This window comes from Gopherus evgoodei, chromosome 23, assembly GCF_007399415.2.
Source record: "Gopherus evgoodei ecotype Sinaloan lineage chromosome 23, rGopEvg1_v1.p, whole genome shotgun sequence".
NCBI lineage: Eukaryota > Metazoa > Chordata > Testudines > Testudinidae > Gopherus > Gopherus evgoodei.
In genome coordinates this window covers 6,823,278-6,834,628 of record NC_044344.1, presented here as the reverse complement: position 1 = coordinate 6,834,628, position 11,351 = coordinate 6,823,278, and the positions used below count along the sequence as shown (strand labels likewise).

Below are 11,351 nucleotides of genomic sequence, written 5' to 3'. Positions count from 1 at the left end.
CAGGATATCACGCAGGCGCACTTTGAAGGGAAGAGCCAGGAGCAGCAACATCCTGCTGCTTCGTGTGCTCAGCGCCTGCGCAGAACGTCGCTGCAGGGACCTGCGGAATAAGGATCCTGTGCACCTGCGCAGGGAGACTTGGAGAAGGGAGACATGCTGCCCAATAGTGAGCTACCTCTGCTTGTATTCTCACAGGGGGCTGGCTGCAGAAAGTGGGGTAGGAGTCCTGAGGGAGGGGCTTTATCCTCACCTACTGCACCTGTCTGGGCCAGGGCCCCTCTGACTCGCTACCCTGCTGTAGAACAAAGCAGCCTTCAGCAATAGGGGTAACTCACTGAAGCCAGGAGGTAAGAGTCCTGGGGAAAGGGGCCAATAGTTAAGCCAGTAAGGATAATGGCGAAGGGGGAACACGCTGTTGAATCAGCAAGGAGTGAAGTGAGGGAGAGAGGTAACCACCCACTTAAAAATAAAAAATAAGGATTGGATGGCAAGACCAATAGCTGGAGGGAAATAGTTCAGCCAACGAATTCGAGTTGGGAGAAGGGGAACAAGGATTGGCATAAGGAAAGCGAGATGACCAGTAGCTAAACAAAGAGAGTGTGTTGTCGGAGATGGAGGGGTGGGGGGTGGAGATGACCAGTATTTGCTTAACTAATGAGAATTGTGAGGAAAACAGCTAAACCAGCGGGGAAGATCAGTTTTTATATCAGATTAGTACTGCATCATATATAAGTATTGATATCTCTCTTAGGAGAATGGCCCAGGCCTGGGACTGTATTAGTGCATCATCGCAGTTGATGAAGAGGCAACAAAGTTCCTTTTGCTCATGTTAAATATGTTTATAATATGAGCTGGTTGCTAGATGTGTTGGTATTTGTTACTGGAATACCTTGATTAATAATGTACACTATTGCAAGTGTAAAATAATTATCTATATGGATGTGATCTGTGAGAAGGAAAGTGTATTTTTGTAAAAGGGAAATGTATGTCATTTGATTGTGTTTTCACATTTCTGTTACCAGAGTGTGTTAGATGATGATCTGATCACAAAAATCACATCACATCATGGTTTATGAAAAGGAATGACTTCTTTGTAAACTAATGTTTGCTGGTTTCTATGTGTTGTTGGTCTGATGGCTTGCTGTAAGAAGTGTGACTAATTATCATTAGTGCTGCAGATTTGTCACAGCATTTTTTTAAATCAAAAATCACACTGCAGTCACGGTAAATCTAGTGTATGTTATGGGTTTAGGAGGAAATGGTGTATAAAGTCACAGTGTGAGGAGATCAGGTCCTGTCCCTAGGTTGGGAGGTCCTTGGGGTGACGGAGTGGGGGAGATGAGTGGTTTTCAAAGCAAGCTGAACCTGCACTCAGCCCTCAGCAATGACTTTTGTCCTGCAGGACTGACCCAGCTGTCTGCTCCAGCCCTTTGGCTCTTGCCACATTGTGCAGGCGGGTTGCTCCCCCTATAACATGTTGCCCCCACTCTTCCTGGCCGTGGTGCTGCCGGATCACTTGGCCCAAGGTATGGCGGTAAACGTGGTCAGGCCGTGGTCCAGGGTTAATCAAAGACACAAAGAAAAGTCACCGACAAACAGAAAAATCAAAAGTATCTCTGATAGACCTGCAGCCCTAATTATCAATATTCATGATCAAATGCTTTATGAAAATAAATAGTTTCCTCTGGAAAAGTCAAGTACAATGTATGGGAGACTTGATTCTTTGCTGGTAGATACACCTCTTCCCCGATATAATGCTGTCCTCAGGAGCCAAAAAATCTTACCGTGTTATAGGTGAAACCGCGTTATATCGAACTTGCTTTGATCTTCTGGAGTGTGCACACACATACACACCCCGGAGCGCTGCTTTACTGCGTTATATCCGAATTCTCGTTGTAGAGGGGTGTGTGTATATATATAATATATAATTTATTTATTTTTTACCAGAGTGCTAGGCCTGAAATGGCTTGGTTTGATGATGTCACTTGCATCATTGTGGTTTATGGAATGAAGAGATGTGGGTATGTTTGGGTTTTTTTTAATCACTGGTATATCTAGAGGCCTCAAACTTTGGCAGTACCAATGCATCACTGATAGCCTGTTACTAAATCAGAAATGGACAGTAATAAAAAACAGGCACACAGTATAAGCCTCGGTAACTACTGTAAAATCTGATGTATGGACTTCAGGGACACTTACTCCTTATTCTGATAAAATAAATCAACTTTTATAAACCACATATTTTACTCTTTGATTGATATTTCTGTTATCAAAGTGGTGGCATACTTTTTAAAGCCATAATAGAAAGTTACAAGATGACTTTGACACTTTTTTTTTTTTAATATTACAGTTATAGTAAATTTCTTAGGAACATGCTCGATCATTTTATATGTGCTCAGTATAGTCAGCAGTAGCCTGCTACTACAGCTGGAGCTTTATGTAGGATGTCATTGTACTTATATAATGGAACTTCATCTTCAAATTGTGGTGGGAACTGTAGTTGGGACACTTTTTTGTTTTGAAAGTTTCCACGAGTGATACCATTGCTGATCCTACGTGTTACGGTTGGGCAGTGTCATCAGTGGGAACACTTACAAAAAAGGCCCACTAGTTCAGTTGAACAGGTGTTAGAACTGGTCCATGATCTAATGTATATAAGACTCTGGCCACCAGAGCCTTTTTTTTCACTGCTGTGTCAGTTAGACCTGCTGAAAAGTAAAAACAGTTCCAGCTACCAGAACCATCTCTAGATTCATGTTCCATCAGGTCAACTGAACCAGTGTTAGCACTAGCAGAATTTTTTTGGGTGGTGCGGATGGGAATGTACATTTCTGAGGCATAGTCTGGACTTTAAATGTACAATGTTAGATTTGTTGTGGGCTGTGTGTCTGTCCTCTATGAATTTTCTAGATCTAAATACAGTATACAATGGGAGGGACTTAACAGCTTTATTTTTGGTATTCACCCTTCTGTTTAGTATTTGGCTCATGTGACTTGCCATTCCACTGTCTCACACATGTTCTCAACCTGTACACTTCAAAGTATCTGGTTCAGTTCTTCTTGGGTGTTTTATTTCTGTAAAAGTTTTACCCAGAGATGGCAAAAGGTATATTTATTGAACTAATAAGAAACAGTGTTAATCTTTGCTTGGAAGAGTGATAGAAGGCTCAAAATGGCTAGGGTCAAACTGGTGTGTTTGGAAATGTGTGCTGATGAACATCTGCATAGGTTTCTCTCCTCTCTCTCCCCCCCTCGCCTTTCGGCTTAGTTCTCTGCACAATTGAAGGGTTACGTAAGATCCTGCTGTAATGCTCCAGCCTCTGATTACTGCTGCTTGCTATTCAGCATGAAAAGGGAATCAAACAGAATTTTTTTATTTATAATAGAAATGATTTATATACTCAGTTTCTGATGCATTGCTTGCTTCCTCACTACTAATTCAGAATCTTGCAGGATGCTGCTGGGTTCTAGCATGAACAAGAGACTTATTAATGCCTCATGTACCCCAAATTCTAAAGACACATGATAATGAAGAAGGATAACATACAATTAAAAATACTCAAGTCTGAGTTTAAAATATGTCTTTGTTTATGAGGCAATTTTAGCCTTCTATTTCAGAAACTATCTCCAGAGATTTAGCAGAGGTTGTCTCCTCTTCTTGGTTTCACATTGTTACTGCTGGCCCTGTACTGAACTCTGTTGGGATTGGAGGTGGAAGAAAGAGGGTGTTCTGTAAACCTATCTTTCTGTGCTGGTGATATGACTAATATTCAAGAAAATACATAGTAGACACTGAATATGCCATTTACTTTATTTATTTTTACAAATTTCTAGGACAAAAAAGATGCAGAACCACTGACTGTGTAGCAAATGCCCAGGAAAGACTTGGGAGTTCATTTTTGCACTGTGAGTAAATTCTGTTGCTGATTACAGGAGTTGCATAGCTGCATTCTGTGTGGTAGAGCTGGTCTTGCAGCTTTTGGAGTGTTGGATTAATATAGAAGCTAACAGCACAGAGGGAATTAAACATTCCAACAATAACCTTTAACTGGACATATTTTTCTAGCTACTACTTTGGAAGAGACTAACAAAATATTGCTAGCTGCAGTGGTGCCTACCACTGTAGGAACAAGTACTAGAATTGCTATACTTTTCTGTAGACATTAGTATTATTACTTCTTAGCCTGTAATGTATATCATATTCTGTCCATTACACACTACAGTTATACTACTTCAAATTGCATTAATAATAAACCCAGTGTGTACATTGTTGATGTTGACTATCTTTTTTTTGGTACAGAAAAGGTTAAATTAATTTATTCTACTGTATTTGGCATGATCCATCTAAAGCAATTTCCAGGGCTCTTTTTACAAAGCTCTAGCTTTCTCTGACAACAAAAAACCCTTGTATGCAGACATGGGGAGAATGGACTACAGAATAAAAGCAGAATATTTACCCTTAAAAATAGCAGGTGAACACACTCACTAGTTACTACTACAACCATTTAAAATATTTTGGAATCTCATTCATTAAATTGCACTCTGTCTGAAATATGGTAGAATCTGAAAAAGACTGAATTCTTGCAACTGTTACGCTTTCAGGAGCCTCATAGCTCAAATGTCATCAGAGGTATAAGTCTATTTAAATTATGACATGGACTTTGAAATTATGGTATACTTTAAAAACACACTGAATTTGGGTCACTCTGACCCCATCACACATTCTTCTCTGTTGGGGTTGATTCAGCTAAAATTGACAGCTGTACTGCTAGAGGGTCAGACCTCTCTGAAAATCTACAACAGATGTCTGTTGTCAAATCTGAGACAATCCTGCCACTGGCAACATCTACACCAGTGGTTCTCAACCTGCAGGCCACATGTGGCCCAATCAGCACACAGCTACGGCCCATGTGACATCCTCAGTGCCATACAGGTAGTACAGGGATTGGCAGCCTTTGGCATGTGGCCTGTCAGGGAAATCCGCTGGCTGGCTGAAATGGTTTGTTTACTTGCAGCATCCACAGGTTCTGCTGATCACAGCTCCCGCTAGCCGCGGTTCACCTTAGAACTTAAGAATGGCCGTACTGGGTCAGACCAAAGGTTCATCTAGCCCAGTATCCTGTCTACGGACAGTGGCCAATGCCAGGTGGCCCAGAGGGAGTGAACTTAACAGGTAATGATCAAGTGATCGCTCTCCTGCCATCTATCTCCACCCTCTGACAAAGAGAGGCTAGGGACACCATTCCTTACCCATCCTGGCTAATAACCATTAGTGGACTTAACCTCCATGAATTTATCCAGTTCTCTTTTAAATTCTGTTATAGTCCTAGCCTTTACAATCTTCTCAGGCAAGGAGTTCCACAGGTTGACTGTGCGCTGTGTGAAGAAGAACTTCCTTTTATTTGTTTTAAACTTGCTGCCCATTAATTTCCCAGCATATCCCTCGGCCCACAGCACTTCCCGCAGCCCCCATTAGCCTGGAATGGCGAACCGCGGCCAGTGGGAGCTGCAATTGGCCGAACCTGCAGATGCTGCAGGTAAACAAACCGTCCTGGCTTGCCAACGGATTTGGCCACATGCCAAATATAGCCAGTCCCTAAGGTAGTATATATATTGTATGGATGTGACCCTCATAACCCATAGACAGCTGGATATGCTGCCCATAGTGGTAATTAGGCTGAGAACCACTGATCTACACAAATAAACAAACAGGCTCTTACAGATAAGTGAGGTAGTAAGTGAGACAGGTGGACTGTAATGTAATGGTCTTTAGACATGCACTTGTCATTTAAACACTGAAAAAACATTTTATCTTCCAGCGGAGTCAGAGAGATATGGAAGAATTAGACTATCTTAGAAACAAAGATATAATAACAAGTTAACTATAAACCAGTGGATTTTGAGCTGAGGCCCTCCCCTCTTTTGAGTTACAAGTTTAGGTTGAACCCCCTCCAACCCAGCAAACAACAGGAACATGTAAGGCTGGGTGGCTCACTGAGGTGAGTTGGGGGTGGAGTTGGTGCTCCCTTCCCAAGCCCCCCAGTGGACACGCCCCACAGTTTGGAAACCTCTGCCTAAGTCAAACTGAAGAAGAGAACCACTTGTGGGTTAAATATTGCTATTCTAGGGTCCTGTCTCTTCAGTTTCAGGATTGCATTACATGACACAATAGTCTTCATGTTTTCACCACCTAAGCCTTCACTGTGTATAAAGTGTCAGACCTCAAGCAGTAGTGCATAATAATTGAATCCGTATCAGTCAGGTAAAGGAATTTTTAGAATCCATTGTGAAGCGTTTACAAAAATCTGAAAACTGTATTGCAGTTTTTAGTTTGTATTTGCCTGCCATTTTTCACACTAGCGATTAAGTGTCTGTCCTTTCATTCCGATATATCTTCCACTGGGCAGAGAATCTTGTCTGCCTTTTCTAGGTATAAGGAGCATAGTTAGTCCGTGCAAGTGTTTGGACTTCCAAAGGTTTGGTTGGAATCTTGCTGGTACAGTTACATAACTGCCTTATAGAGATTTGCTCTTCTTCAGGCAAAATTGCAGTGCATTTGTATGCAAATTAAATTTCCAGCTCAGAATGAAATGACATCCATTCAATTTATGTACCTTTAGAATTAAGCAAGAAAAATAAAAATTACATTAAAGTAAGTTCTGAATAAAATAAAATAAGCATTTTAAAGTAACATTAATTTTAGTAACTGCTCCTTTGAAATAGAATGTTCAGATTATTTTGAGACCATTTATGATGGACTTGCTTACTATTGTCAAGAGAGCAGAAAAAGGGTTACAAGTCCTACTGCAACTGAGACTTGTCTTTTAGCCTGTGTTTAACCTGATGTTCACAGTTGTACTATCTAGTCTCTATGTTGCATGTATGTGGTTAGCAGACATCTGGTATCTCTAGTTCTATACAGCATTGGCTTTATAACATTGGGACTCAATGGGGTGTGAAAGAGAAGTAGGAAGATGACATTAAGCTGACCCAGATAGCAAGTGTAAAAAATCGAGACGAGGTGGGGAGTAATAGCAGTCTATATAAGAAAAAGCCCCAAATACCAGGACTATCCCTATAAAATTGGGACATCTGGTCACCCTAGCTGACATAGAAAAGTAAAAGGGAAAATTCATTCTGGTTTCTGTTTGAGAATAATGGAGAAACGGACTTTGAAGACTTTTTTTTTTTTTTTTTAAAGAGCTAGTTGGATTGATATGGGGACGGTCTTTTGAGGCTAGACGTAAGAAAAAAGAAGGAAAGCTTAAGTGTCACCCTTTCCCCCTTTCCCACCCAAAAATACTCTGACTAAAAGAATATCACAATGATCTCCATGCTGTCCTTTTTGCTTTAGAAAAGTGAACTGAATTCTTTGTGCAGGCAAAAATTCAAATATATTTTAAAACAAAAATAGCTGGAAAATCAATTCCCCATAATTTAAATCTTGGCAGATAAGTAAAGTCCCTTACGCTTTTCATTCCCTTCTACGCCTGATAATATCATTAATGCCAAATGCAGTATACAGAATGCAGCACCAAACTCTGCTTTAAGTGTTAATGATATAAACAGTTGCAGGAGAAATGCAGTAGTTTCCCTTATGCAATCTTTTGTGAAAATATCTAAAAACGCATTAAAGTAATACACAGAGAGAGCCTGTACTTCCTGAAGTCAGATCTTGCCTTTGTCAAGCCAGTTGGACACAAAGTTGCATGATTAGTATCTGCAGACTTAGATCTATGTGAATGCCTCAATTTTGTGTCAGTTGCAGGGTTCTTAATTCAGTTCTGAAATGTGATTATACATATAAACATGTGGACTGGGCATTATACCCTAAGGTCTGGCTAGAAAAATTCAGCTTTTTTTTTTATTTTTTTTTTAGCAAACATGGGCATACTTAAGATTCGTTGTGTAAGAAAGCAAGGCTACTGGTTTGAAGTAAATTCAGGAGGAAAGCACTGGCCAATTTGATTTTTTTTCTATCTTTGTGTCTGATAAGGTCACATTTAAAAAAAAAAAAAAAAAGTACATGCAACCTAGGAGAATGCGCCTCCCCCTTACCCCCTCCATTAGAGAGGAACTCTTATGTCCTGTAAAGCAGAAGGGCCAACAAAGTGCGAGCTGATAGCAAATTGCAGAACTCTGACAAGCATAATTTTCAATCCCTGAAAAGCTCTGAATGCTTTTGATTAACATGACACTGGGGGGGTTTCAATGGCAGGAGTTTGTTGGGCATCTTGAAGGCTGATGTGTGGCTGATGGTGATGATCTTGCAAGAGTATAAGGTTTTGGAACAATATACTGGAACCAGCAGAAGAGGCTGCTGCTACCAGTATGTTTCCAGGTTAAGAAGCCTCCCTACCACCTTAGGGAATATTGTGGTAAAAATATGTTCTGTGGGAAATGAGTATCCTGGGCAATTTATGGACTTATACCTTTATTAACAAGCTTTTTGTTATAAGCTTATATGTAACATCTCAAGTAATGAATGTGTGTACTCTGCTAAAAAGATTCAAGTGGATGAGAGTAGAAGAAAAGGCAAATATCTGGTAAAAACAAAATAGTGAGTTAGCCACTGAAATTCTTTAATGTTGGTGTTGAAACTTTTTTTAAATTGTGCACCATTCTTTAGGTTTTGATTTCTTTTTCTTATTTATTTGTGAGAGTAATGATTATGGTGTTTACTTCCTGCTACAATTTAGCCCAACAGAGCAAATATCTTCTAAATTGAGATTTCATCCTTCACTTTGCCTTCTTGTTCTTAGGTATAGAAGAGAAGCTCACAAGATTAGTAGTGATACATTATGTTCTGGTCAGAACTTCCTCCATTCTGGTTTATACCTAGAATGCCTGAATTTTACATTAATAATGTTCTTTGTATGTTTTAACTGGCTTTGGGCATTGCAGTTTTGCTATATGTTTGATCTTATTGGTCGTTAAAGGCTTTTGTGTTTTATTGGGGGGGGGGGAAAGGTTCTTGTGGCTTGGATCCCAAATATGATTTCTCCTTTTTTCTGATTGACCTCAATTAAGGGTATATGTCACTTCCCCAAGACAAGGACAGTATTTTAATTCAGGTTTACTGGAATTCTTCTGGGAACCTGATGTCTCATTCACTATTAATTTTAGTAGAATGTTTCTCCAGTTGTTTAATCTCATTCTTTTTCATATGGTTTTTCACTTTTTAATAGTGCTACTATTTGATATTATCTTCCGTCTCCTTACTATATAAAACGAGACTGTTGCTTCTTCACTTCTAGCTGAAAGAGACATTGACTGTATGATTTTCCTGGTCTTGGTTGTCCTGTGTTGTAGCACAAAAGGCTTTCAAGAGATGTATTGGACATGGATTACTTAAAAACATGTACACATTCTTTATTGAACTAATACATAATCAAATGCTGTAATGTTTTGGGCCAGTATGAGTCATTCCTGTGCTAGGTTTCAGAGTGGTAGCCGTGTTGGTCTGTATCAAAAAAAACAACGAGGAGTCCTTGTGGCACCTTAGAGACTAACAAATTTATTTGGGCATAGCTTTCATGGGCTAAAACCCACTTCATGAGATGTATGGAGTGAAAAATACAGTAAGCAGTGTGTGTGTGTGTAATTACAGCACATGAAAAGATGGATGTTGCCTTACCAAGTGGGGGATCAGTGCTAACGAGGCCAATTCCCAGCAGCTGACAAGAAGGTGTGAGTATCAACAGAGGGAAAATTACTTTTTGTCGTGACCCATCCACTCTAGTCTTTATTCAGACCTAATTTGATGGTGTCCAGTTTGCAAATTAATTCCAATTCTGCAGTTTTTCGTTGAAGTCGGTTTTTGAAGTTTTTTTGGTTGAAGAATTGCAACTTTTAAGTCTGTTATTCAGTGTCCAGGGAGATTGAAGTGCTCTCCTACTGTTTTTTTAATGTTACAATCGTTGATGTCTGATTTGTCCATCCATTCTTTTGCATGGAGACTGTCCAATTTGGGCAGTGTACATGGCAGAGGAGCATTGCTGGCACATGATGGCATATATCACATTGGTAGATATGCAGGTGAACGAACCTCTGATGGTGTAGCTGATGTGGTTAGGTCCTATGATGGTGTCCCTTGAATAGATGTGTAGACAGAGTTAGCAACAGGGTTTGTTGCAGGGATTGGTTCCTGGGTTAGTATTTTTGTTGCGTGTATCTACAACCTATCCTGAAGGACTATCCCTTACTCTCACAGACCTTGGGAGACAAATCAGTCCTCGCTTACAGACAGTCCCCCACAATCTGAAGCAAATAAACACCGCACAACAAGAACACACAGCAGCTCTGGTCCCTCCTCTTAAAGGAAAAGTGGTGCCTTCTGTTCTGTTTCCCTCCTCCTTTCTGGCCCTTCTGCAAAAGAGGATAAGTTCCTGCATCCCTACTGAAAAACAGCAAGTGGCTCAAATGCCATTCTGCTCTTTTCTTCCTCCCATCTATCAAGGGCGTTGATGGCTTCCCGAGTCCAACTCTTCCCACTCATCTGGGTTTTTCAAACTCTTAGTTAGCTAAGATTTACCCAATCATCAGTCTAGTTATTGAAAAGCACTCAAACAATATAACCCAGATCACCACATCACTTCTTTAAAATGGACATTCATTTTATTTTGAACAAATGTGATGAAGAAACCACAATTTTATTTATTCCATGACTGATCACACTTCCTAGTTCCAGACTTAAAAGCTGTGATAAAATTGGTTTTGTGGACTGTTCTATTTTTCTACCACGCCATGCAGTTATCTTGTTTAGCGCTTGTTTGAGAGAAGATTTGAGCTCCTGCAGATTGTTTTGCAGACACTTGCAAGGATATTTCTCTAGTTTGTACTCTAATAATATTGGTTTTGTGAGATGTTGATCAACTGTACCTGAAGCCTGCTTAAATAGAAGATGTATTGGAAACTAATAGAAGGAAAGCAGTAGCAATCAGTTTACTAATTAGTCTTTTTCTAAATATTATAAAGACTTATTCTGCCTAACATCAGTAGGCTTCTGAAAATTCCTTTGTTAGTAGAGTTCAGTAGATCCCGAAGTTATGATGTTGCAGGTGAAACAAGTGGCTTTAAAATTACCCGTCTCTTTGCAAAATTATTGTCCAGAGAAAAAAGGTTATTACTGAATTATTAACTTCTAAAAGAGGTTGCCATTGGAAACATTGTCTGTACTACATATAAGACTTAACACACAATTTTAGGGGAGTGGTAGAACAGTGCAGTATCAGAAGGTAAACATCAAATTCTCTTAATATGCAGCTTTAGTCTGTCTCAATTGTATCTGAGCACCTCTCAAGAATTTAAAAAGAGAAATAATCTATCTTCCTATTCTGTGGGGAAAATAG

The 11,351-nt window shown here is 39.8% G+C and overlaps 1 protein-coding gene across 9 annotated transcripts in view; it reads left to right on the top strand.

The window, feature by feature from the left end:
• SPOP (speckle type BTB/POZ protein) overlaps positions 1–11,351 on the top strand; it is a 33,504-nt gene that overhangs the window by 565 nt on the left and 21,588 nt on the right. For 2 of the 9 annotated variants that reach the window (XM_030541497.1, XM_030541495.1), the window contains exons 1-2: positions 80–166; positions 3,835–3,906. The exons of 2 other annotated variants lie outside the window; for them this stretch is intronic. The gene's annotated coding sequence lies outside the window, so the exon portion shown is untranslated. Of the gene's footprint in view, positions 1–74; positions 167–195; positions 348–3,834; positions 3,907–11,351 lie in introns of those variants that run through there. 5 more of the 9 variants (XM_030541493.1, XM_030541492.1, XM_030541494.1 and 2 more) reach the window with 4 other exon arrangements.